Consider the following 26,458-nt stretch of genomic DNA (forward strand, 5'->3'; position numbering starts at 1 on the left):
GCATGCAGCTCGGCGTAGTAGCGGCATGTCCGTGGCTCTGACCCGGAGCGACCGTTTGCCTCCTTTGTTTTTTGATAGGCTTGTCTGAGCTCCTTGACCTTCACGCGGCACTGCTCAGAGTCCCTATTGTGGCCTCTCTCCATCATGCCCTTGGAAATTTTTTCAAAAGTTTTTGCATTTCGTCTTTTAGAACGAAGTTCTGCAAGCACTGAATCCTCTCCCCATACAGCGATCAGATCCAGTACCTCCCTCACGGTCCATGCTGGTGCTCTTTTTCGATTATCAGCCTGCATGGTTACCTGTGCTGATGAGGTATCTGTGGTCACCTGTGCTCTCCACGCTGGGCAAACAGGAAATGAAGTTCAAATGTTCGCGGGGCTTTTCCTGTCTACCTGGCCAGTGCATCCGAGTTCGGATTGCTGTCCAGAGCGGTCACAATGATGCACTGTGGGATAGCTCCCGGAGGCCAATACCATCGAATTGCGGCCACACTAACCCTAATTCGAATTGCTAAAATCGATTTTGGCGCTACTCCGCTCGTTGGGGTGGAGTACAGAAATCGATTTAAAGGGCCCTTTACATCGAATTAAATGGCGTCGTTGTGTGGACGGTTACAGGGTTAATTCGAATTAAAGCTGATAAATCCGAATTAAAGTCGTAGTGTAGACCAGGCCTTAGCATGTAAGAGATAAGGGGGGAATGTGCTGAATTTTATAATTTATTAGGTTTTACTAAATTGAACAGCAAGTATTTGTGTATGGAGAGAATCTACTTTTCTGCCCAGAGAATAATAATGTATGGAGAATAATCCTCTGCTGAGGTGTAAGAATTGTTTATGGAAAAGTTTCTCATTTACATATAATTCATTGATTTATTTTGTAGTTGTTCCAGTATGAGACTTTAAACCTTCTCAGTGTACTTATTTTCATCAGAAGAAAAAAAAAAAAGGGTGAACAGTTGCTTATTTGTAGCTCTGGTAATGGAGATAAGTAAAACTAAGTGAATAATTTACCAAAAAAAGTTAATCTCTTCTTCTGTCTGTGAATTGTTTATGTGAAGATCCCAAACTACACATACTTATTGATTATTCAAAATAACTGTGAATTTTTGCAGTGGATAGTTCTTTACTTTTATGTAATATGTTCAGATGATGTTATTAATATGACAATTGAATCAACTATAATTCACAATTTGTGCTATACCTTAAATTATATGTTACTAAATTAAGCAACACAATGTAAATTTCAAGGGCCTATTTGATTTTAATAATCACAATGTGCACTGTTAGTCGCATGGGCCATCCAGTCAGGGAAGGGAACAGTACCATATGAATTATGTAGCAAACACATACTAGTTTACAATGTTTATGGTACATCATACAATTCAAAATATACCTTCGGCAAATATTCAAGCTAAAAATTCACTTTTAACATGTATTTTCACTAGAAAAGCCCAATTTGTTGAATGTTAACTGTCTCCCTCTCCCATTGCATGCCAAAAAAAGCCCAGGAAATATTCACAAACATAATCAAATCAAAATTCATTTTTATGAAGAGAAATATCCAGCAGAATCCAGTCACAGCAGGATTTCAAGATAGCAAGATGAATTGGAAAAGGTTCAGAAAAGGGCAAAAAAAAGTATTAGGGGTATGGAACGGCTTCCATATGAGGAGAGATGAATAAGACTGGGACTTTTTAGCTTGGAAAAGAGACGGCTAAGGGGAGATATGATTGAGGTCTATAAAATCATGACTGGTGTAGAGAAAGTAGATAAGGATGTGTTGTTTACTCCTTCTCATAACACAAGAACTAGGGGTCACCAAATGAAATTAATAGGCAGCAGGTTTAAAACAAACAAAAGGAAGTATTTCTTCACACAACGCAGTCAACCTGTGGAACTCTTTCCCAGAGGATGTTGTGAAGGCCATAATAGCATTCAAAAAAGATCTAGATAGGATAGGTTCATCAATGGCTATTAGCTAGGATGGGCAGGCAAAAAAGCCTCTGTTTGCCAGAAGCTGGGAATGAGTGTCAGGGGATGGATCACTTGGTGATTACCTGTTCTGTTCATTCCCTCTGGGGCACCTGCCAGTGGCCACTGTTGGAAGACAGGATACTGGGCTAGATGGACCTTTGGTCTGACCCAGTAGGGCCATTCTTATGTTCTTGTGTTTCTTTCGTCAAGAGTTCTAAAACTTGGGACTCTAGGATGTGCTGCACAGCATGGAGGAATGAATTCCTTGACTTCCACAGCCATCCGCTAAAATCCATTGCTATCCAGAATCCAGGGCCTCCAAAAGACATCCATCCCCATCAATAAAACAACAGGTGCCCCCAAATCTCTGAAATGTCAGCAGGCAAAGATTTGTCTGCAAGTGACTAAAAGACCAGAAGAACAGAGATGTCCTAGTGGCTGAACAGGGTGGTTGATGGGGGTACCGTGTCTGTTAACTCTGCTGGAGAAAATTGCTGCAGACACATTAGATATGCACGGGACTGAACTAGATGACCTCTCAAAGTCCTTTCCAGTCCTCCAATTCTATGATTCTGTAATTCTGTATCAAGCCCACAATACAATTGACTGTTATCTTGATTGACTCCTCTCTGGAAGTTCACTGATAGGATGGGTGAATGGAGTAAGAGGGAGAATATCTTCCTTGGAAGTTTAGGTACACAGGTTCTCTGCTCATATTATATCAAAAATAGGAGACCTCGAAGGAAGTTCATGATACAATCATTTGAGAATTATAGTAGGAACTGAAGGAGGACAGAAAGGCAGACCCCTAAAATGTGCTCCCTAAGCACTTTATAGAGGTGCTCAGCCTGCCACATTATTTTAAATTTGATTTAGAAAACACATAGGTTCTTACTTCTAAGCCAACCTCAAATGCCAAACCATATGCCTAGTCCATAGATAGTAAATCTAAGAAATTTGACAGTAAAGGGGGAAAAAATGCAGCTAGCTTGTGAAACAAACACAAACAAACCCCAACCACTCAAAACCACTGTTTTTGAGGAGGCCCCAAAATAAGATAATGATTTTTCAAGATTGCAAAATATATGCGTGATGGAGTCTGAATAGCTTAAGGCTTACTCATCACTACGCACTTTGCAAATGTGCCCACTTGAGCCAGATGGAGGAGATAATTGGTTAAGGACTGGATGATGAATTGCTTTGTTAATTGTTTAAGCTCATCTGCTGGGGACAGTTAAAAAAGACAGGAAGAGCTAGGGGAAGGCTGAAATGAAGGGCTTGAAAAGGTCAGAATCTCAGGAAGATTAGATTCTCTCTCCCTCTATTCTATTCTTCCTCCTTTTCCTACTCCTCTAACCTGGTATCTGGGGAGAAGGTTAAAAAAAAAAGCCTTATGTTGTGAAGAACAAGCACCTATATAGCACATTGTAAGTAAAGCACACAGTATTGAACCTATATGGGAGTGAATGAGGACTGTTTGCAGCCAGGAATACAGCATGAGGGAATCCTCTCCTGTGACAATATAGTTAACAGACAGCCTTTAGAAAAGCCAGAGACCTTGTCAAGCAACGAGAGCTCAGATGTTTTATCAAGTTTCCAGCTCAGTGTTATGTCAAGGTTGGTGAACAAGTGCATTTGTTCCAAAAGTCACAAGAAGCAGTTGGTTTTTTGTTTTTATTTTTTAATAACCTGCAGTGAACTGAGTACCTGTTTGTTTTACCACAAGTTTATTTCCCAATTGTTATGTCAGCCTTACTTGCATATATGAACATATCCAGGACTGTGACAGACTCACATATTTACTTGGGTTATCTCTTCAGTTCCAGGCTTCATTACCTTTTGGGAAATGTTAGCAATTCTCATCAAAAGGCTGAATCTGAAGTGCCCCAGCAGGAGCATTAAGGGATCACCTCACCCCAAATAATCTCATAAGAGTGAACTGAGTGTGGAAAGGATTTATTTAAATTGTGTATTAACAATATGTAGTACCTTTGTGCCTGTGTTTGTGTTGTGGGATTAGTGAAACATTTGAGAGCATACCTAAGTGGACAGATCGATATGAGCCATTTGTTTGTGATTATACAAGGCTTCTATGTTAGCTTGGCATGACTTATACCAAAAAGATCATTGGGAGAGGTACAGCTCCCTGTTCCTCTGTAGGACTTAATTTAGGACTCAAATTCCATTTTTTAAAATAGTTGCCAATGAGAGATCCTGCTGTGGCATCACCACTGGGGTTCTTCAAAGCCTTGCAGCATGACATATCATGCTGAAAGTGAAAGATATGGATCTCTCCTTCCTGCAGGGTCCCTGGAAAGGTGCACAGGAGCTAAGTGATGTGGCTGTACCCCCGATGGGTCAACAGAGGGGTTGAGAAGACCACAGTGGGTTGCTGAGCTGCATGGATAAGTGATTTCTGCCCACCCTATCACCTCCTACTTCTTTGCCTTTCACCCTACTCCTGCTTGGCCCTTTCCCATCTCCTCTGCAATCCTTTCACCCCCTCCTCTCCCCTTACTCCCTCCTATGCTTCCCTGCTCTCTTTCCCTCCTTCTTCTTCCCTTTGTATGCCACCCTCAACTTCTTCAGCCAGTTTGAACACCCTAACACCCTCTATAAGTTGAGACCCTGAGTACAGGGACATGGAGTATGAAATTTGTTTAAAGGAGTCACTTGCACAATTGGATCATTGTGCTCTTTGGTGTAGAAATGTATCATTTGTGGGAGCAGTTTGATTTCTCTCCTGTCAGTTATATGCCCATGTAATACAGAGAAGAGAAACTCTTTGTAAACCAAAAGGAGGGAGGCATTTGGCCCAGAGAAAATAATCCTCACAACATACAATGTCTCACTTGGGGCATCACACTGCATTATCAGTACTTCAGTGTTCAATTTGCCAAACTGAACACAGTTACAATTAGGGGATAATATACAGGAATATCCTTAACATACTAGGTTAAGAAATATCAAGTTTGCTGATTGTATGCTCCCTTTCTATCTCCTTGTTATGTGTTTGTTTCTTTGTAGTATAGAAAATATAAGATGCCCATTAGAAAATATAATTTAAATAGTGGATATCAGCAAAACACTCAGCATGGATGGTGCATCTCTCTTGTTCAACCCCTCCAAAACTTATGGTTGATTTAGTTTTGTTTATAGTGTTGTGTCTGACACTTGCTACTGTTTCATTGTGATTTACTTTTTAAATGGGGAATAGGGAGAGACCACTTGGGTTAGTCTGCTTGAAAGCAGCCTGTCAAGCTTGGCACTAAGTCAAAGGGTTATGTATTTTTATATTTTTCCTTTAACCTTCCTTTGTGCTCTTCCTGCCCTCGCCTACCTCCATGTTCCCTATTCTTCCCACTTGCCTCTAGACCAGCTACACTCACAAAAATTATACACCACATGATTGTGATTTGCCTCAAGCAGGTGGCTGTAACTAATGCTGACGTAACACAGACATACCCCAGTTGTTGGTGGGCAGGATCGAACCGGGAACCTTTGGAGCTTAGGGCATGAGCCTCTACAGCATAAGCTAAAAGCCAACTGTCTACTAGCTAAGACTATAAAGCAGACTCATTTTATCTCTCTCTTTAAGTGGTCTCAGTGCCACTAGATGGGACAGAACATCACACCCAGAATGTGTGTGTGGGTTACACTGACACCTGCCCCCAAGTGTCCTGCACTTATGCTATTCTCTGGAAGTCTAATGAGTATCTGGCAAGATAATCCAAAATCTGTGGAACAAGCATCTGAGGCATTTCATCCATACCCTCCCCTTTCTCCTGCGATTCTGAGTGGGGAGCAGGGTGAAATGCAATATAACAAAATGGCACTAAAATTCCATCACCCTTCTTTATAAGATCACATGACAAAAATAATCTTTAACATAGCCAAATGGCCATGAATCTGTTTTATTTCCTGGAATGTAAAGGGACTCAACACTCCACTAAGAAGAAAACAAAAAAACCTCCACCACAACTCATTACTGAACAGAGGAAAGGCAGATGTAGTGCTTCTGCAGCAGACACACTTGACCACAGATTAGGCTGCTAAATTTGAGTGTGATTAGATAGGAAAAGCTGTGTCCTGCTACTTCTTACCTAATCTAGCGGGTTAGCCATATTCTTCCATCAAGTACTGAAAGTAACTGAGGCTTAGTCTACACTAAACCCCCAAATCGAACTAAGGTACGCAACTTCAGCTACGTGAATAACGTAGCTGAAGTTCGAAGTACCTTAGTTCGAACTTACCTCGGTCCACACGCGGCAGGCAGGCTCCCCCGTCGACTCCGCGGTACTCCTCTCGTCTAGCTGAGTACCGCAGTCGACGGCGAGCACTTTCTGGTTCGACTTATCGCGTCTAGACAAGACGCGATAAGTCGAACCCAGAACTTCGATTGCCAGCCGCCGAATTAGCGGCTGGGTGTAGACATACCCTGAGTCAATTTCAGACTATCCAAGCAGATTTTTAACCCTTAAAGTCACCACAAATGGATTTGAATGAATCATTGCTAGCCTTGATGATTCTGAAATCTATCATAGCGTTTTTGTTTGTTTTGGTTTGGTTTTTTACTAAATTATATGGTGAACCCGATATTCCTACTGTGACTGCTGCGGATTTTAAAGAAGTGCTTGATCCTTTTGTGGACAGATCTCACCCTTATAGTCATAAGCCAACCAAAACCAGAATGGCTCTGTAATTGCACATTAAAGTCCTATGTATATCTGGTTACAAAGTAGCAGCCATGTTAGTCTGTATCCGCAAAAAGAACAGGAGTACTTGTGGCACCTTAGACCTGGTCTACACTAACCCCCCAATTCGAACTAAGGTACGCAACTTCAGCTACGTGAATAACGTAGCTGAAGTCGACGTACCTTAGTTCGAACTTACCATGGTCCAGACGCGGCAGGCAGGCTCCCCCATCGACTACGCATACTCCTCTCGCCGAGCAGGATTACCGGAGTTGACGGTGAGCACTTCTGGGTTCGATTTATCGCGTCCAGTTAAGACACAATAAATCAAACCCAGAAGTTCGATTGCCTGCCGCTGAACCAGCGCGTAAGTATAGACAAGCCCTTAGAGACTAACAAATTTATTTCAGCCTAAGCTTTCGTGGGCTACAGCTCACTTCAGTGCCACTCTATGCATCTGAAGAAGTGAGCTGTAGCCCACGAAAGCTTAGGCTGAAATAAATTTGTTAGTCTCTAATGTGCCACAGGTATATCTGGCGGTTCATACATCCAATGAGTAAGGACTATTAATATTTTCCCCTGGTATGTTCCAACATAGATTTCTTTTTGATCTACAAGCATTTGGTTAATTCTTTGATTCTTCCATTGATACAATTGTTCTCTCTGCTCATACCATTCTAACTCTTTGCATAGCAACAGATCCGAGTAAGAAGCAGCTATGTAGATGGAGATTTAATTCTCACTTTTATTAAATCCCCATTTCAAAATTTTTGTTAAAAGAGAAATTGCCCTGTTCTTAGAGATAAGCACACGTTCAGCATCTTCTAGAAGATTATTGTGGGAGATTCTCAAGGCCTTTTTGAGTAATAGAATTATTAGTTTTGCATCTACCCAATAGGAAGGAACGTGAAGAAAATATAATAGCCCTTGACAAAATTATATTCTGTATTTACCAGCTAAGATGGGTTTAACTCTGCCACAAAGACTTTTCATTTTTGAGGCTGTAGTGATCATGAAGCATATGATTTTACAAAAATGGAAGAGCAGACTTACAGACTTATGCACAGTATATAGCAGTGGTATTCAGAGCTGTCCAAGTTAGCAACCAAAGAACAAATAGGTTATCACCATAGAAAGCAATTATATGAATCTGAAGAAATTTGGACCCCATTTCTAGATAGATGAAAAAATGCCAGACATCCATTCAACGTAACCATTCCTCTTTTTCCCTGCCCACCACCTGTCCACTTCTTCCCTCTTCTCCCTGTTCTGGCATGTTTTCTCCTATATTATTACTGTTAACCCCACCCTAACATGTTATACCTGTAGTACTGTCTGGTATTGTATTGTCTGATCTTGGAGCTTTGAGAAGTTGTAAAATTGAATAATTCTGTTGAAGGTCCCCTGAAATATGCTGTATCTGGAAACATACGCAAAAGGTCATTTACCGTTTTTGTAGTTTTCATTGTCTGTTTCTGTATAAAAATAAATCCAAAAATCACAAGAGTTCTAAAACTCATCATTTTCTTTTTGAATCTAAAGTTTTGGTGAATACTTGTGAATGTGGAATTTTGAATAAAAGTCTGTGGAGCAAGGACTTGAGCTAGCTCTTGTTAAAATTGATGGTAACACTCCCATTGAGTACAATTTCTGTTCTTAGAAGTACTGAGTTACTCTGGTTGAAGTGAACAGATGTATGCATCCAAAAGCAGAATGTAGCCCCGTATCAAGTAGGCACATAAGCATAGCTCATGTTAATAGCCTCCTTAAGCCCAGTTAAACTAATACAATGGTTACCAACGGTTTTCTGATTTTTTGTGACCTGCTTGGAATCCAAAGGAAATATAATGCACTCAAAATCACAATTTTTTTCAACATATTTTTGTAGTTTGATGTTTTATTTGATTCTTAATTGGTTTTATTGGAATACTGGTTTCAAATAAAACCAGAAACAGACTTGAGAAAACATTTAAGGTATTAAATACATTTAAAATAAAATAAATGATTAATATGCATGTCATTCAGACAACTGCCTTCTTCCACCATCATAAGAACATAAGAACAGCCATACTGGGTCAGACCAATGGTCCATCTAGCCCAGTACCCTATCTCCGGACAGTGGCCAATGCCAGGAGAATCAGAGGGAATGAACAGAATGGGCAATCATCAAGTGATCCATTCCCTGTTGCCCATTCCCAGCTTCTGGCAAACAGAGGTCATGGACACTTCAGAGCATGGTGTTTGTGCGTAATTTATGAATTATGCTTATCCAGCTGGCATTAGGCCTTAATTCTTTCTTACAAGAGGAGGATTTTCAAACTATCAAATTGGATGGTCTATGATACACCATACATAGATATGATATGATACATATGGTGACTCATGATCATTCTAGTCTTGTCTTTGGCAAACTGAAATAAATATAGGGTGAGTTCCAGAGTCAACGAGTGTTGCTTACAAAGATGGATCTGCCATCTTCACTGCTGTACAGTAATTGACTGCTGTGAAACTCAAAGAAAATCATCCCAGCTAATATCTGGATAACTTTATTTGAATCAGTTGGAGATGACAGACAAATAATTACTTTGGCTCGTATGCATTCATTTGGTTGGGAATCTGGAAAATGGCAGTTGTAAAGTAATTTGATACTTTAAGGCTGCATACAAAAAACCTATGGCAGTATGATAAATAGATGGGAGCCACTGGAATTAACATTTTGGTTTAGGTTTGAAAAGTTACTATTCAAACATTTTATTTCTTTTAATGATTCACAGTTGGAGAAATAGTGAAAAGACCGAATCATCCCTCTGTTAGACAGTTTTGCGAACATTAGCAGGTGATATTTTTCACTTGTGAGACGTAGAAAAATCAGATTTAAAAAAAGTCTAGTTGCACCACTAGGAAATGTTCAAAATGAAGGCTTCTCTTTATCCATTAACAGGTACTACATGCTAATCATAGCTGTTAAAGTGTCCTCCTTGCCCCCACCCTTCTCTCCCTCTCTCATTTAAAAGAAGGTTGAGGCCAAGTTTAGATCAGTAACAGGAGACATTAGCAAATGAGTTGATACAATAGATCTGTGGAAAGGTATTCTGTGACTGCAGTATTCTGCAGCAATGTAAGGCACTGTGAGATGCAGTAAGGAAATGTATTATAAAATACAGATAAAAATAATGTACTGTGAAGAAAACCTTTTACAATAGAAAAGGTTTGCAGTGTTTTAGGATGTGTATTGGGGCTTCTGAAACCATTTACAATAAAAACAAGGATTTAATTTCAGGCATGGGCTGTGTGTATCGTAGGCTGGGGGAGGCTATGCCTCCCCAAACAGCCTGGCATGGCCCCTCCCATGTTCCACCTGGAAGGCCCCCTCCTGCTTGCCCTTTCCCCCTTAGCCCTATCCCAGGCACGCTGCTTGCTCATCTTCAGGGAAGTTGGTTGTGGCTGTGGCTAGAGTGGCTGCAGCCAGCCTGCAGCTGGGACTTGGGATGGTTGGGGCCGCCCCGCGCTGGGGAGAGGGGCTGCTGGGACTGGGGGGGTCATGCACCACCTGCCCATCACTCGTGGGGCTACGTGCAGCACACTTGAGGTCAGGGGTTGGCGGCCATGGAAGGAGAGTGCTCTGGGCTCCGGGGGGGTGGGAGGCGGGCATCGCGCAGGGGCTAGCCTCCGCAAGCTGGTGGGTTATCCACTGCCCATGATTTCAGGTGTAAAATACAAGAGATAAAACATGCCTGTCTGATTCCTGTAATCTGTAAATCTGTGTATGAAATGAATGCTTGTTGCTGTGTTTTATACCACAGTATTTTACTAAATCATCAGATTGTGAAATTACATTTGTAATTGTACTTACAATGTGTAATATGAATCCTGCTAACAATATTGAGTGTTAGAATATATTTCAGATACTGATGCCTGGTGAATAATGTAGCATAATATGTTCCTTCTGGAATGTCCATCTTGGACAGGCTTTGCTTGGATTATAATTGATACATATATAATATTGGACCTTGCATTAGATTTCCTCTTTAATGGTGATGTGCTCAAAGGAAGGCAGTATTCAATTGGCATTCCTATCATTCAAAGTCAAAAAAGTTTTATTAATGTTATGACAAAGTTGTTAAAGAAACGGATGTTATAAATCATAGATATCTAAGTTCTTGATCTAAAACTCTTCATAAACCATGGCTACATCTAGACTAGGAAAATAGGTAGAGTTCATAAACGTGTTAGCTGACATGTATGAAGTAACATATTAAAACACTAGTGAGGAGCTTTAAAACATGTTAGCTAGTTGTAGTCGGCCCAAGGGTTCTGCCATCCCCAGGATATTTGTATTGGACATTCTCCCCTCCCCCTCATTTTTTACCAGCCCTAGTATTGAAAACAGTCACAGCCATGTGACTTTGGACTGACAGGACAGAATGGTCACTGAACAAACCATGTTCTATGATAAGGATGAAAAAACATGGGTCACAGAAGTGTGTCAGGTAGCCAGGGCCGCCCAGAGGATTCAGGGGGCCTGGGACAAAGCAATTTCGGGGGCCCCTTCCATAAAAAAAAGTTGCAATACTATAGAATACTATATTCTCATGGGGGCCCCTGCAGGGCCTGGGGTAAATTGCACCACTTGCCGCCACCCCCTCTGGGCAGCCCTGCAGGTAGCTGTTTTTTTGGGTACAGACCTGGATAAAATTACTCAATTGGGGTTTCTGCAACTGGACCTGCCTGTGTGCTGTTTTGGCCACTTCTGTTCAGGTTTTATTACAGTTCGTAAATAAATAAATGACACAAGAACCTATGCTATGTCCCCAATCTGCCTTCTATAACTCTCTGCAAGGACTCCAAAATTGTTAATTCTCAGGAATGGGGCAACAATATTTATCAGACATCAACATGTTAGCACATGCTAATTGGATGAATACGCTTCCTTTTTAAAGTTACTCAGGACAAAGGGAAAGAATAACTTGGAACAGAGATGCTGTTTGAACATGTGATCATCTAAGGTTTGTAAACAAATTAGATTTGGGGGGGGTCTTTAAATAGAGGCCAATTTGCATCAGAACATTGTTTTCTAGCATAGGATCACAAAGTCTAGATCAGGGGTTCTCAAACTTCATTGCACAATGACCCCTTTTGACAACAAAAATTACTATAGGACCCCAGGATGGGAGAATGAAGCCAGAGCCCACCCAAGCCCCACTACCCTGGGCCCAAGGGCTTCAGCCCAGGCAGGGGACCTGTAACCTGAGCCCTGCAGCCCAGGGCTGAAGACTTCGAACTTGGACTTTGGCCCCGGACCCCAGCAAGTCTAAGCCAGCCCTGGCGGCCCCATTAAAAAAGGGTCACAACCCACTTTGGAGTCCTGACCCACAGTTTGAGAACTGCTGGTCTAGATCAGTGAAGGACATTAAAGGTCAGAGGGAAGCATAGAGCTGATAAGCTTAACCTCCGTGGAAAGGAGTTTAGCAAGCACTCTATATTGGCACTTGCTTACTGGCCCAGTTATCTTTGAAGAAAGTATCTGCCTTCCCAGCCTCACAATATCTGCTCCACTGCATACACTGCTTTTGCTATGTTGCACAGGCTCACTTGGGGAGACATAGGGATTTGGGAGCCCATTTTCTCAAATATTTGAAGCCAACACTCCACAGACCCAGGGTTGTGTGAGGTCTATTACTGAGGGACCTTGACCAGCCTCCAAACCAACTCTCACACATGCTGTGAGATCAGATGTCCCAATTTTATAGGGACAATCATGATTTTGGGGTCTTTTTCTTATATAGGCTCCTATTACCCCCCACCCCCGTCCCGATTTTTCACACTTGCTGTCTGGTCACCTTATGTGAGACACAGCACACGCTAACTGGATGAATACACTGTTCCTTTTTCAAGTGCATCTGTTCATGCAGACAAAGCCTTTTTGTGTCGTGTTTGTGATCTCTTGTCTTGCTTCAGCTTTTATGCTTCAAATGTGATAAAGTTCTCTTTTGATCATTTGATTTTGTGAGGAAAGGAAATGTCACATCCTTGAAGAAAAAAATGTATTATCTTCCATGAAAAAAATCAACTTTCATTCTTCACTATGACTATTGAATCTTTGATTTGTGAAATGTAGTGGTCCATAAAATAGCACTGTAGAAGAAAATTCGATGGGTTCCAGGAAGTGAACGGCAAAGCTATATGCAAGTTAACCTGTGGTAAGTAATATAAATCATGCAATCAGAACAGCCAATCATGGAAGTTTCTGTTTATACCAGCAAGGGCTCATCTCGTTGATAACAAGGCTGATAGTTCTTGCAAGGAATGCAAAACACACCTTGTTTTTTATTGCAGGATAAAAATTCACCAATTTTAGAGGTAGCAAATACTGCAAATGAGCACAATTACTTTTGTAAGCAGGTGATTTATGTATTTGAAATATGTACTCTAGGATTCAGTGGTTATTAAAACAAGAAGAAGAAAAATGCCATGCCATGTCACACTAGTGAATCAGAATGTAGGACTTCATGAAGGAAAATGGAACTTGATTGATAGTTCAAGTAACAGATTACAAAACTGGAGTCGGTATTATGTGGGAGTAGGAGTGCCAAGGTAGCATTAAGAATTTCAGTGCTTCTTGTTTTCTTAAAATTAACCTTTTGGGTTGAATTTGTTTACACTTCATTTTAGCCCAGCGGTGAATTTTTCTAGACATTTTGAGCAAAATCTGTCAGCTTTCTCAGTTTAAATAAATGTCTCTCCGACACTACTCAAACAGCTGAACTTTAAAATTTTCAGGTTGGCTTGTTCCCACTGAGGATAGGCCCTTTCACCACTTCCCAAATTAAAAAATAAAATAAAAACCTTATGTTATAAGCATTTATAAATATATGCTTTGATCCTGCAAGGACCTACAATTATGCTTAACTTTGTGCAGGATCATGTCCTAATTTCCTAACAGAAATGTTAAATTAATATTTTTGTGATTAATTAAAGTACGTTTATTGACAGAAAATGCGTGTAAAATATGCCTAAAGTTTCAGTGTACTGTGCAAAGTGGTGTATTATCCTAATAGTAATGACTGAGTATAGTCATAATGTGCATAATAGCACATAATGATTTCATGTGGGAAAACTCATTTAGATACTGGTTGTTGAATTTTACTGGTAAATTTGTCTTTCTGTTCCAATGATATAGGTGTGAGATTTTAGTCAAAAGTGGTAAGAATAAGATTTTTTTAATAAAAATTTCTTTGCCATCAATGTTGTTGACTAAGAAAGCTTTCAGTGGATTCATATCCAGTTAATGGTACTATAAAACTTTGATAGAAAGTATACAAAAAAATCTCATTTTTTCTTTTCCTAAGTAGCTGCTGTCTTATGTGAAGACTATTAACTATCTGATTTTCAAAGTTGGTTATAGTTATAAACAAGAATGCTAACTAATTCAAGAGCTCTGGAATAGGTTTCCAAGGGAGGTTGTGTAATCCCCATTATTGAAGGCTTTTAAGAACAGGTTAGACAAATGCCTGTCACGGATGGTCTAAGTGTACTTGGTCCTGCCTCAATGCAGATGACCTCTCAAGATCCCTTCCAGTTCTACAGTTCTAGCTCACCATCCAATCACAGGGAGCTGGGGGAGGAGTAGTTCAGTAGATTATAAGGTCATTGCTGCTGGGGTATGAGTTAGGACAGCCCTAGAGGGCTAGAGAAGTACAACCTGCTTCCTCTCACTCTTTGCTGAGCCTGACAAAAGGTGAGCATAGAAGAATTCTTCATACCTGTTAAGGCTGATTCCCCACTCTGGCACATTAAGTGCAGAAGGTGGGGGCCCGCAAGGATTCTAAAAATTAATACTGGCCACTCCAGGCTTGTATTAAACTCCCAGGGTTACAGCTTTTCTCTGACCTTAGATGGCTGCCACCATCCAAGTGCAAAAACCCCTTTGAGAACCCAGGAAGGCGCAGTTGGGAATTCCTTCCTGTAGGGTACCCTCAAGCCCTTTCACCCCCGCTCTGGGGAAGAGCTGAGAAAGAAAACAAGGGAAATCAGCTATTGCCACCAGCTAATTTATTAACATATGCACAAACCTCCTAGGGACACAAAAATCCAATCCTGTTCTTAAAAAAGGTCAATTTTATTAAAAACAAAAAGAAAGAAAATAAGTCTGGAACTTAAGCTTTTTGTTAGGTTTGAAAAAAAAACGATTACAAGGATTAAGCATCAAGGTAGCATCTTAAGGTCCAGTTTAAAGGTTACAAGCAAAACAAAAGCACCTGGGGTTAGCACAGAGAAGTCCACAAGCCATAAAGAAATAAAAGAGATAAATAATGTAATCTCGTCTTCCTAGACATTTCCTGATCTACTTACATATCTGGGGTTTCAAATGAGTAGTTTCTAGGTATGATCTGATGATTTTCATACCTGGCCCAAGCTTTTACAGCATAGCTCCAGCCCTGTCTCTGCTCTCCGGGAGAACAACCAAGACAGACAAAAGGGAAGATTTTCACCAATTTTAAAAAGTTCTAGCCTTTCCATTGGCTCTTTTAGTCAGGTGCCCACGCCCTTCCTTTTATCTATAGATTTTGTAACCCTTTACAGGTAAAGCAAATAGAGAACAGCTATTAACAGGGGTTTTATAGCTAACTGGCTGGCTGAGTGCCCATAAAAGGGAGCTATCCTCCTTTCATTTATCACAATACCCTATTAGTATGGCTGCTGCTGGTGGCTTTTTGCTCCAGCCCATTGCTATTATTGCTAAGTATTATATGTTCTGATTGTTTACTTGGAACAGTTTGTTCTCATGGAAGGGAATACTCTGGAATGGAGGGACACAGAAAGAGAGAAATGTACATTCTCTGGTGAAATCCCAGTTTATTCTAATGTGGCTCTCATGTATACCTTATCTGATTAACATGAAAGAAAAATTGGTTCCCAGGTCTCTTCTTAATGAAACCTTTTCTTTTTCTTAGTTCCTGTGAGAGCTGAATCAACATAAAATGAACTTGGAGATAGGTAGAGGTATATTTAATCTTATCTATAGTCTTCCTTAAATACTTTAAAGATGTTTCCATTAACTTTCAAATCATGGTACTATGTCCCTTCTGAGGCTTGAGTGCTTCTTGAGCTTTGGACAAATAATCAATAACTGTAATAAGGCATAGCCATAGAAATTATTTCAATAGTTTAAATAGGACCATTAAGTGGTTAAAAGTTTCCTGCCACAAGAGGGCAAGAAATTTCGAGAGAAATATTTTATACAGTATTGTACAGATAGTTTTTTCATCAGAAATTAAAACCAGCTATGCATAATAATTTAAGAAATAGAGATTGCTGATGACATTAGAAAATGACAGTATAAAGTGGAAAGTCAGACCTCTCTTTGTTGACTTGCTGGTTATACTGTGAGTGAGTAGAACAACTTGTATCCTTTCTGCTTTTCTTAGCTCCTCTCAGGCTGCTTCAGCCATGTGCAGAATAAGCTCTTCTGGGCCAGGAAAATAAATCAGTCTCTGTACTCATTCAGTGTACAGGTCTTTGTGTGGTATGGAATGGTAGTGCTGCATGGTGTGCTGAACTGATTGTAATATTTCTTCAGTAGCCTCAGATATTAGTCTTTAGAACAACATTTTCAGAGCTGTAGAAATATCAACTCTTAGGTGAGTCTTTGGATTCCAGCATAAATGTTGCTGTTTGCTGATAGGAGAAAGAAAACTAAATCAAAATAAAAAACACGGTGATCTAAAGGTAGAATCAGAATTGCAGCCACAGAGTTATTTCATTCCCCTGATTTATTTGGCAGAGGTGAAAAATCTAGAGTGAAACCTGCACAACTAGGCCAAAATCTGCTAGAGAAGGTTTGAGGCAATGCAGACCATTATAGATTCATAGATTCATAGATTCTAGGACTGGAAGGGACCTCGAGAGGTCATCGAGTCCAGTCCCCTGCCCGCATGGCAGGACCAAATACTGTCTAGACCAGGGGTCGGCAACGTTCAGCATGCGGCTCGCCAGGGTAAGCCCCCTGGCGGGCTGGGCCAGTTTTATTTACCTGCTGACGTGGCAGGTTCGGCCGATCATGGCCCCCCCTTGGCTCGGGTTCGCCATCCCGGGCAATGGGGGCAGCGAGAAGCTGCGGCCAGCACATCGCTCGCCCGCGCCGCTTCCCACCGCCCCCACTGGCCCGGGATCGCGATCCGTGGCCAATGGGGGCGGTGAGAAGCGGCGCGGGCGAGCGATGTGCTGGCCGCAGCTTCTCGCTGCCCCCATTGGCCCGGGACGGCGAACCGAGGTCAGTGGGGGCCACGATCGGCCGAACCTGCCGCGTCAGCAGGTAAATAAAACTGGCCCGGCCCGCCAGGGTGCTTACCCTGGCGAGCTGCGTGCCGAACGTTGCTGACCCCTGGTCTAGACCATCCCTGATAGACATTTATCTAACCTACTCTTAAATATCTCCAGAGATGGAGATTCCACAACCTCCCTAGGCAATTTATTCCAGTGTTTAACCACCCTGACAGTTAGGAACTTTTTCCTAATGTCCAACCTAAACCTTCCTTGCTACAGTTTAAACCCATTACTTCTTGTTCTATCCTTGGAGGCTAAGGTGAACAAGTTTTCTCCCTCCTCCTTATGACACCCTTTTAGATACCTAAAAACTGCTATCATGTCCCCTCTCAGTCTTCTCTTTTCCAAACTAAACAAAAGCAATTCTTTCAGCCTTCCTTCATAGGTCATGTTCTCAAGACCTTTAATCATTCTTGTTGCTCTTCTCAGGACCCTCTCCAATTTCTCCACATCTTTCTTGAAATGTGGTGCCCAGAACTGGACACAATACTCCAGCTGAGGCCTAACCAGAGCAGAGTAGAGCGGAAGAATGACTTCTCATGTCTTGCTCACAACACACTTGTTAATACATCCCAGAATCACATTTGCTTTTTTTGCAACAGCATCACACTGTTGACTCATATTTAGCTTGTCGTCCACTGTAACCCCTAGATTCCTTTCTGCTGTACTCCTTCCTAGACAGTCTCTTCCCATTCTGTATGTGTGAAACTGATATTTCCTTCCTAAGTGGAGCACTTTGCATTTGTCTTTGTTAAATTTCATCCTGTTTACCTCAGACCATTTCTCCAATTTGTCCAGATCATTTTGAATTATGACCCTGTTCTCCAAAGCAGTTGCAATCCCTCCCAGTTTGGTATCATCCGCAAAAAGCGTACTTTCTATGCCAATATCTAAGTCTTTAATGAAGATATTGAACAGAGCTGGTCCCAAAACAGACCCCTGCGGAACCCCACTTGTTATGCCTTTCCAGCAGGATTGGGAACCATTAATAACAACTCTCTGAGTACGGTTATCCAGCCAGTTATGCACCCACCTTATAGTAGCCCCATCTAAATTGCATTTGCCTAGTTTGTCGATAAGAATATCATGCGAGACCGTATCAAATGCCTTACTAAAGTCTAGGTATACCACATCCACAGCTTCTCCCTTATCCACAAGACTCGTTATCCTATCAAAGAAAGCTATCAGATTGGTTTGACACAATTTGTTCTTTACAAATCCATGCTGGCTATTCCCTATCACCTTACCACCTTCCAAGTGTTTGCAGATGATTTCCTTACTTGCTCCATTATCTTCCCTGGCACAGAAGTTAAACTAACTGGTCTGTAGTTTCCTGGGTTGTTTTTATTTCCCTTTTTATAGATGGGCACTATATTTGCCCTTTTCCAGTCTTCTGGAATCTCTCCCGTCTCCCATGATTTTCCAAAGATAATAGCTAGAGGCTCAGATACCTCCTCTATTAGCTCCTTGAGTAGTCTAGGATGCATTTCATCAGGCCCTGGTGAAACTTTCTAAGTGATTTTTAACTTGTTCTTTTTTTATTTTATCTGCTAAACCTACCCCCTTCCTATTAGCATTAACTATGTTAGGCATTCCTTCAGACTTCTCGGTGAAGACCGAAACAAAGAAGTCATTAAGCATCTCTGCCATTTCCAAGTTTCCTGTTACTGTATCTCCTTCTTCACTGAGCAGTGGGCCTACCCTGTCTTTGGTCTTCCTCTTGCTCCTAATGTATTGATAAAAAGTCTGCTTGTTTCCCTTTATTCCCATAGCTAGTTTGAGCTCATTTTGTGCCTTTGCCTTTCTAATCTTGCCCCTGCATTCCTGTGTTGTTTGCCTATATTCATCCTTTGTAATCCATCTTAGTTTCCATTTTTTATATGACTCCTTTTTATTTTTTAGATCATGCAAGATCTCGTGGTTAAGCCAAGGCGGTTTTTGCCATATTTTTTATCTTTCCTAACCAGCGGAATAGCTTGCTTTTGGGCCCCTAATAGTGTCCCTTTGAAAAACTGCCAACTCTCCTCAGTCTTGATTCCCATGGGACCTTACCTATCAGATCTCTGAGCTTACCAAAATCTGCCTTCCTGAAATCCATTGTCTCTGTTTTGCTGTTCTCCCTTCTACCCTTCCTTAGAATTGCAAACTCTATGATTTCATGATCACTTTCACCCAAGCTGCCTTCTACTTTCAAATTCTCAACGAGTTCCTCCCTATTTGTTAAAATCAAGTCTAGAACAGCTTCCCCCCTTATCTTCCTTCTGAAACTGTGAAACACTATGTTTAGTGGGTTTGGGGACAGAGATGGGGTACATGAGTGGGCAGAGCTAGGGAAAGGTCGTTTCTATGGCATCTCTCTACCAGAAATTGTCAGGATTAATTCACTCCATGCCTTCAAAACACCTGGCGGGAGGGGAGAGACTTAGCCAGGTAGGGGTGGGGGTGGAGTGCATAATAGAATAGCTTTTAAAACAGCAGGATATGGAGGGGCAGAGAATAGTAGAGAGGATCTGGGCATCCATACAGATGCCCTTGCCTCCAATGTATCCACAGTTATTGGAAATGCAGTTTCATTCTGTCTCACCTATGAATCAGAAGGGTACCTTCCTTGCTGTTCCTTGAGTGACTAAATCCATCCCTCTCGCCACATGATGAAGAGTAAAAAAAAAAAAAATTATCTGGATTTTTCAGCCTGTCTTTTGTCATCGGACAGTGAGAGTGATTAGAATCATAAGTTCAGCCGTCAATGAGATTGTTTCACAGTGGAAAAAATGATTTGTTTTTAAATTGTAAATTTTTATCTAACAATGGCTGGGTAAAGACTGAATTAATTGAAGGAAACACAAAGTAATATATTAATACTAGGCATCAGAAAAACTAGTTCATAATCCAAGATTAACAACAAAGTATTGTTTTATTTTACTCTCTTGTATTTTAGATGCTTGTGGAAATGGTGTACGGGCTGAACCGTGGTTGTCTAAAAAGATTAAATAACTTGTCAGTAGAGGAGACAGATGCTTTTGTTAGGAGACAGGCTTTAGGATCCAGGGGAATGTAAGGATTTCCTCCTTTAATCTTATGTGGGATTTGGCTTTGACTAACAGGGGACTAGCATGCATTTGACTTTGAGCTTTCCGCTAACTTACATGTATGGAAAATGAGACTGCCAAATGAATGCCCTTCTTCTCCATATTGGAATTTATACCAGGATCCACCCAGAAGTGCCATGGCATGAGCTGAGATTGCCATTCTTTCCTGTGGAAAATTTAAACCAGGTTGGACAAAATATTATATAGTTTTTTTTTAATCTTCAATATATAGGGATTATTAAGAAGGTGTTTTTTATTTAACGATGAAAACAGAAATGATAAAACACCATTTGTACAGCAGAGTTTACTAAAAGTAATTTCATGGGATGTTTTGCTGTGCAACAAGCATTATGTAAGATTACATTATGATATTCAAGTCAGGTGCTCAAACTACATCTCTGAAGTAAGCCTTTCATGGTTCAAAGCCTTCAATCAGCGTATTAATGAATGGTCCATAGATATATAAATATCCGGTAAAATATATTCGAAGAGTAAATCTTTAGGCTGTGAAGAGTAGATAATTAACTAAATACATAAAGAGTGCAACAGTTGGAAATGGTGGGTGAAAGTGAAGAAAGGAAGTGAGAAATTTAAATTTAAAAGAGATTTTGGGAGTTAAGATACTTTGTAACATCATCAGAAGTAAGTCAGTGAAAATTTGCCTGATGTACAGGTTCACTTTATCAAAAACAGCTAGCAGAGGAGACAAACCTGCTGAGATGTGGGACTGTTCACATGAATAAATACTGTACATATAAAATACTCCCTCTTACTACAAAGAGCATTTGTGGGAGTATCAATGTCTCCTTCACTTTTCTTTGTCGTTTTGATGCTCAAGAATGAATAAATCATTTAGGCAGAGAGTGTGGCTGGCTGACTCATGTAACTAGGATAGCATATCCTTTCATATGTACCCCACCACCAGTTCAAATTCTAACCATGGTAGCAGTGAGCAGAATCATTACAGTTTTATAGTTTTGTGTTTGTGAAATGAGTTGATGGTTTCAGTGCAGTTTCTAAGTAAACAGTTGTTCACGTCACAAAACTATCATTACAATTGATATGAATTGTCACGCCCTTTGCTAATGAGATAGAAAGGCCACAGACTAAACAAGGATATGGAGTCTAAACTATACTCTTAACTTCAGAAGTGTTCTCTAGAAGACCAAGGTAGAGGCATGTTGGCTTGGCAGTGCACTTTCACTGTTATGTGGCTAAATAGAGCACTATATCCATGATAGATCAATGCTCCACAGCTCTCCTTATTGGTGCTTCAAAAAATAAAGTGTGCCCAACTCCCCCATTGTCACCTACCAGCTGAGGTCCTGGCCTAAACATCTGGCTATAGCTGGGGCTATGGAGATTCCTCACATGCTTTAGCTTGAGCAGTTAAACACCTGTTAAAGGCAGACAGCCTGGTCAATACTAGGCTTTTAACACATGTGTTAGCTAACACCTTTCAACTCCTACTCTAGAGAAGGCTGAGGGTCTGAGTCCATAAAGAAATGGAATAGCAACACTGAGCATTACTATACCTAACTTTTAAATACTTTGAAAATCACTAGACTGCACAAACCCTATGTTAGGTGTCTAGGTTACCTGTACAATGCATGGGAAGAGTTAAGCTCCTGACAATGGGATCCACAAAAGCCAGCATGCTAGACAGGGAGCCACCTAAGATAGCCAGTAGCAGATGCTGACAAGAGACTTGTGTCCAAAATGTCCCCCACCCTCACAGAGTTTTTAAATGGCATAGGCACCTGCCTAACTCCACACAAAAGGGATAGGAGTTGAGGGAGTAGGTGGCCTCCCTTATAGCTTTTAGCGCAGTAGTTAGGGTACTCACCTAGAATGTGGGAGATGGCCACTCAATTCCCTCCTCCACCTGATGAGAAGATACTTGAACAGGAGTTCCCACTGCTCTCATGAATGCCCTAGCCACAGGACTATAGAGGCATTCATACTCCCTCTGACGCAATGCTTATTTAACTATTCATACAAATTAAAACAGCTTCAACAGGAGGGGTTGAGAGAAACCTCTATCAGAATACCGATAGCCCAATGGTTAGGCCACTTACCAGAGGAATGGGGAAGGCCTGTCCATATTCCTTCTTCTCCTCAGGCTGGGGGGTGGGTGGGTATTGAAGCAGGGCTTCCCACGTTCTGGGAGAGTACCCTAACCACTAGGCTAAAGGTTATAAGGGAAGCAGCTTTCTCCACCCCAGACATTTTGTGTGGTATTTAGGAGTGCACAGAGCACCCATACTGTATCAGGCCATGCAAGCTGTAAAACTTAAGGTGCCCTGGGGACTTTTGCAGCCAAAATTTAGGTGCTGAGTGAGTTTAGGTGCCTCCAGGGTTAGGCAGCAGCTAAGTGGGGTTTCTGGGGATTGTAGTAGCACCTAAATCTGTGGTTTAGTTGCCTAAGTCCCTTTGTGGATCTGGGCTGAAATGTTTTATCTGTGCCCCTTACCACCTCCTATGAAGGTGGCCTAAGGCATTGTGATAAAGAGGCTCTGTGTACCCCTAACACAATAGACTTGGCCAACCCAAGGCAGGATTGTTCTCAGAACGTTGCCGCTGCAGTAAAATATTTCAAGTTATACAGTCAAAAGAGAACCTATCTGTTAGATGAGACGTTAAAGTGCTATTTCCACGTATTTAAACCTGGTAGTTCTTTGACTAGAGTCTAAAGGTTCCAAAATTAGAGTAAAAAAAAAAAAAAAATCTTTAGTGTCCTTGACCAGCTTTTCTCACTCAATTCATCCCAGCAAAGATGAACTGGCATGAATATAAATGTTTGTGGCAATCTTCACAGCTGTAATTGGAATATTGCTCACTGTTTGCATACAGTTAGAGTACTACACATTTGTAATTCATTGCTCTATAAAGTGCATGAGATGCACTTTTCAGAAAAAAAGTTACATAAATGCCAATACAATTAGCTTTATGATTTTTTTAGAGTAAGAGAGATCTATTCTAAGAGATATAATCTGTTCTAATAAAAACTGGATGAAAAATCACAAGAACTGCTATTCTGTATTTCAAACAATATTTATATAGATCCAAAGAATACGTAAACTGTTGAAGGGGAAAAAAATCTGTAATATGCAGCATGAACTTGCCTTGATACCAATTTGAGATAAAACTGTAAACACAACAAACTTTAATTTGTTTAATAACCAATTACTACTGTTCCTGGATTTGTGAATATGAAAGCTCAATGGGATTTAATTTAATCCCTCACTGTGAACAGATGGACAGATTGCAGGCCTCTGTATAGCAGATCCCAGTGCTCCCTGCTTCTTCCAAGCTGAATTACAATCAGGTTTCCTTACACCCTGCCTGTTGGCAGCAATAATAACTAAAGGAGTGCCAGCAGAATCACATCAGATGTGGGTCTTTGTGACATGACTTGATGCAAATGTGGTTTACTTTTTATCGCATTGTACTTAAAAAAATCACTTCAAGTATCGTTGGTCACAAAGAGGGTTTTTTGTTGGAGTACATTTTAATGAGCCTACTAGTATTACTACAGTTAAGAGTATGTCAGCATTTTATTATAAACTCCTATTTTCGGGGATTTATAACTTGGCCAAAACCTTTACTCCAGGCTTAAACCAACTAAATTGAAAATACAAGATCAAAGCCAGGAGCAATTTTTACTCTTCCCCCACCCCCCAGTCACTTTAGTTACAATGACCAAGTTGCTCCTCTTCTCTAAAAGTGAGAAAAATAAATTTCATTTCAGCAAGATAGTCAAAATGTTTAATCAGATTACATGTAAAATGATCCAGCATTTTGTCCCAGTGTAATTAAACCAGCCAATTTAGGCTTTAGTCCTGGAAACACTTCGGGACATGCATAAAATTTATGATGAAAGTGGTATCATTGACTTCAGTGGGACTACTACATGGTTAAAGTCAGGCATGTTTGTAAGGATTTGCAGGCTTAGGGCCTTAGCTACTAACAGGAAATAGGTCCATGTGTCATTAGAACTCCATCCAACCTTCACCACGTCCAATTTTTTTCTCATTTTCTCCTCCGCAGACAGTACTGTTTTAGTATAGTAACTACTCAGTAATGAGCCAACTTCTCCCTTAGTTATAATATATGAAATGGTTCTTCAAATTATATAAAATATTTAAATTGACTCAAAAGACAGAAAATGAAAAATATCATTATACAAGTATATAAAACACTAAACAAAGTAGACTGTAATATGCATTATAGAAGATGGATTGTGGACATGCATTATGTTCACCTATGCACTTTGGCCCAAAACCACAAAGAGGCATAAGCATTGCAATTCAGCTTTTAGGTACCTATGAACCCAGTGGGATTAACAAAACCTGAGTAGATGCATAAGAATGACCATACTGGGTCAGACCTATGGTCCATCTAGCCCAGTATCCTTTCTTCAGATAGTGGCCAATGCCAGGTGCTTCAGAAGGAATGAACAGGACAGGCAATCAAGTGATCCATCCCCTGTCGCTCATTCCCCTTTTTTTTTTGCTCTACACAGCAGCATCCCCTTGCCTTGCCTTGCCTTGCCTTGCCTTGTGGACGACAGATGGTGCAATATGACTGCTAGCCCTCATCATCGTCCTGTGGGTGCTCTTGGCCGACCTCAGTTAGGTTGATTGGGGGCACCTGGGCAGACATGGGTGCTCCTGGCCAGCCTCGGTGAGGTCAGTCGGGGGCGCCTGGACAAAATGGGAATGACTCCAGGTCATTCTCTTTAAGTTTCGTATAATGGAGATTCAGTCCTACCTGGAATATCATGCCAGCTGGAGGCTTCTTCCTCAGGCTGCTCTCCCTGTCGGCAGCACCGCACGGTCGTACCTACCCCTGGCTCCCATGGCTCATGAAGCCTGGACAGTAGAAAGGAGCAGTTCAACTATAGGCTGAGCAAGTGCAGAATGGTGGTAGAATGTGCCTTTGGACGTTTAAAACCTCGCTGGTGCAGTTTGCTGACTCGGTTAGACCTCAGTGAAACCAATATTCCCATCATTATTACTGCTTACTGTGTGCTCCACAATATCTGTGAGAGTAAGGGGGAGATGTTTATGGCGAGGTGGTAGGTTGAGGCAAATCGCCTGGCTGCTGATTACGCGCAGCCAGACACCAGGGCGTTTAGAAGAGCACAGCAGGGCGCAGTGCGCATCAGAGAAGCTTTGAAAACCAGTTTCATGACTGGCCAGGCTATGGTGTGAAAGTTGTGTTTGTTTCTCCTTTATGAAAACCTGCCCCTAGTAAGCACTGAGGGGTATAGGCATCTCCAGGGTTAGATGGCAATTTCAGCGCTAATCCTCTCGTCAGGGAGGAGTACAGAAATCAATTTTAAGAGCCCGTTAAGTCGACAAAAATGGCTTTGTCGTGTGGACGGGTGCAGGGTTAAATCGATCTAATGCTGCTAAATTCCACCTAAACTCGTAGTGTAGACCAGGTCTAAATCAGCCAACAGCAGATGCCATGGAGAGGGATGTGTCCTCAAGCCCTGCCCCCGTTACAGATTAGGTGCCTAAGTCTGAGCTGAAGGAAGGCACCTATCCACTTAGGATCCATATCTGGGAACCCTTCCTGGAATCAAAAACAACAAAGAGTCTGGTGGCACCTTAAAGACTAACAGATTTATTTGGGCATAAGCTTTCGTGAGTAAAAACCTCACTTCTTCGGATGCATAGAGTGAAGTGAGGTTTTTACTCACGAAAGCTTATGCCCAAATAAATCTGTTAGTCTTTAAGGTGCCACCAGACTCTTTGTTGTTTTTGATTCCAGGAAGGGTTCCCAGATATGGATCCTAAGTGGATAGGTGCCTTCCTTCAGCTCAGACTTAGGCACCTAATCTGTAACGGGGGCAGGGCTTGAGGACACATCCCTCTCCATGGCATCTGCTGTTGGCTGATTTAGACCTGGTCTACACTACGAGTTTAGGTGGAATTTAGCAGCATTAGATCGATTTAACCCTGCACCCGTCCACACGACAAAGCCATTTTTGTCGACTTAACGGGCTCTTAAAATTGATTTCTGTACTCCTCCCTGACGAGAGGATTAGCGCTGAAATTGCCATCTAACCCTGGAGATGCCTATACCCCTCAGTGCTTACTAGGGGCAGGTTTTCATAAAGGAGAAACAAACACAACTTTCACACCATAGCCTGGCCAGTCATGAAACTGGTTTTCAAAGCTTCTCTGATGCGCACTGCGCCCTGCTGTGCTCTTCTAAACGCCCTGGTGTCTGGCTGCGCGTAATCAGCAGCCAGGCGATTTGCCTCAACCTACCACCTCGCCATAAACATCTCCCCCTTACTCTCACAGATATTGTGGAGCACACAGTAAGCAGTAATAATGATGGGAATATTGGTTTCACTG

This window comes from Trachemys scripta, chromosome 7 (genome assembly GCF_013100865.1).
Source record: "Trachemys scripta elegans isolate TJP31775 chromosome 7, CAS_Tse_1.0, whole genome shotgun sequence".
Classification (NCBI taxonomy): Eukaryota; Metazoa; Chordata; order Testudines; family Emydidae; genus Trachemys; species Trachemys scripta.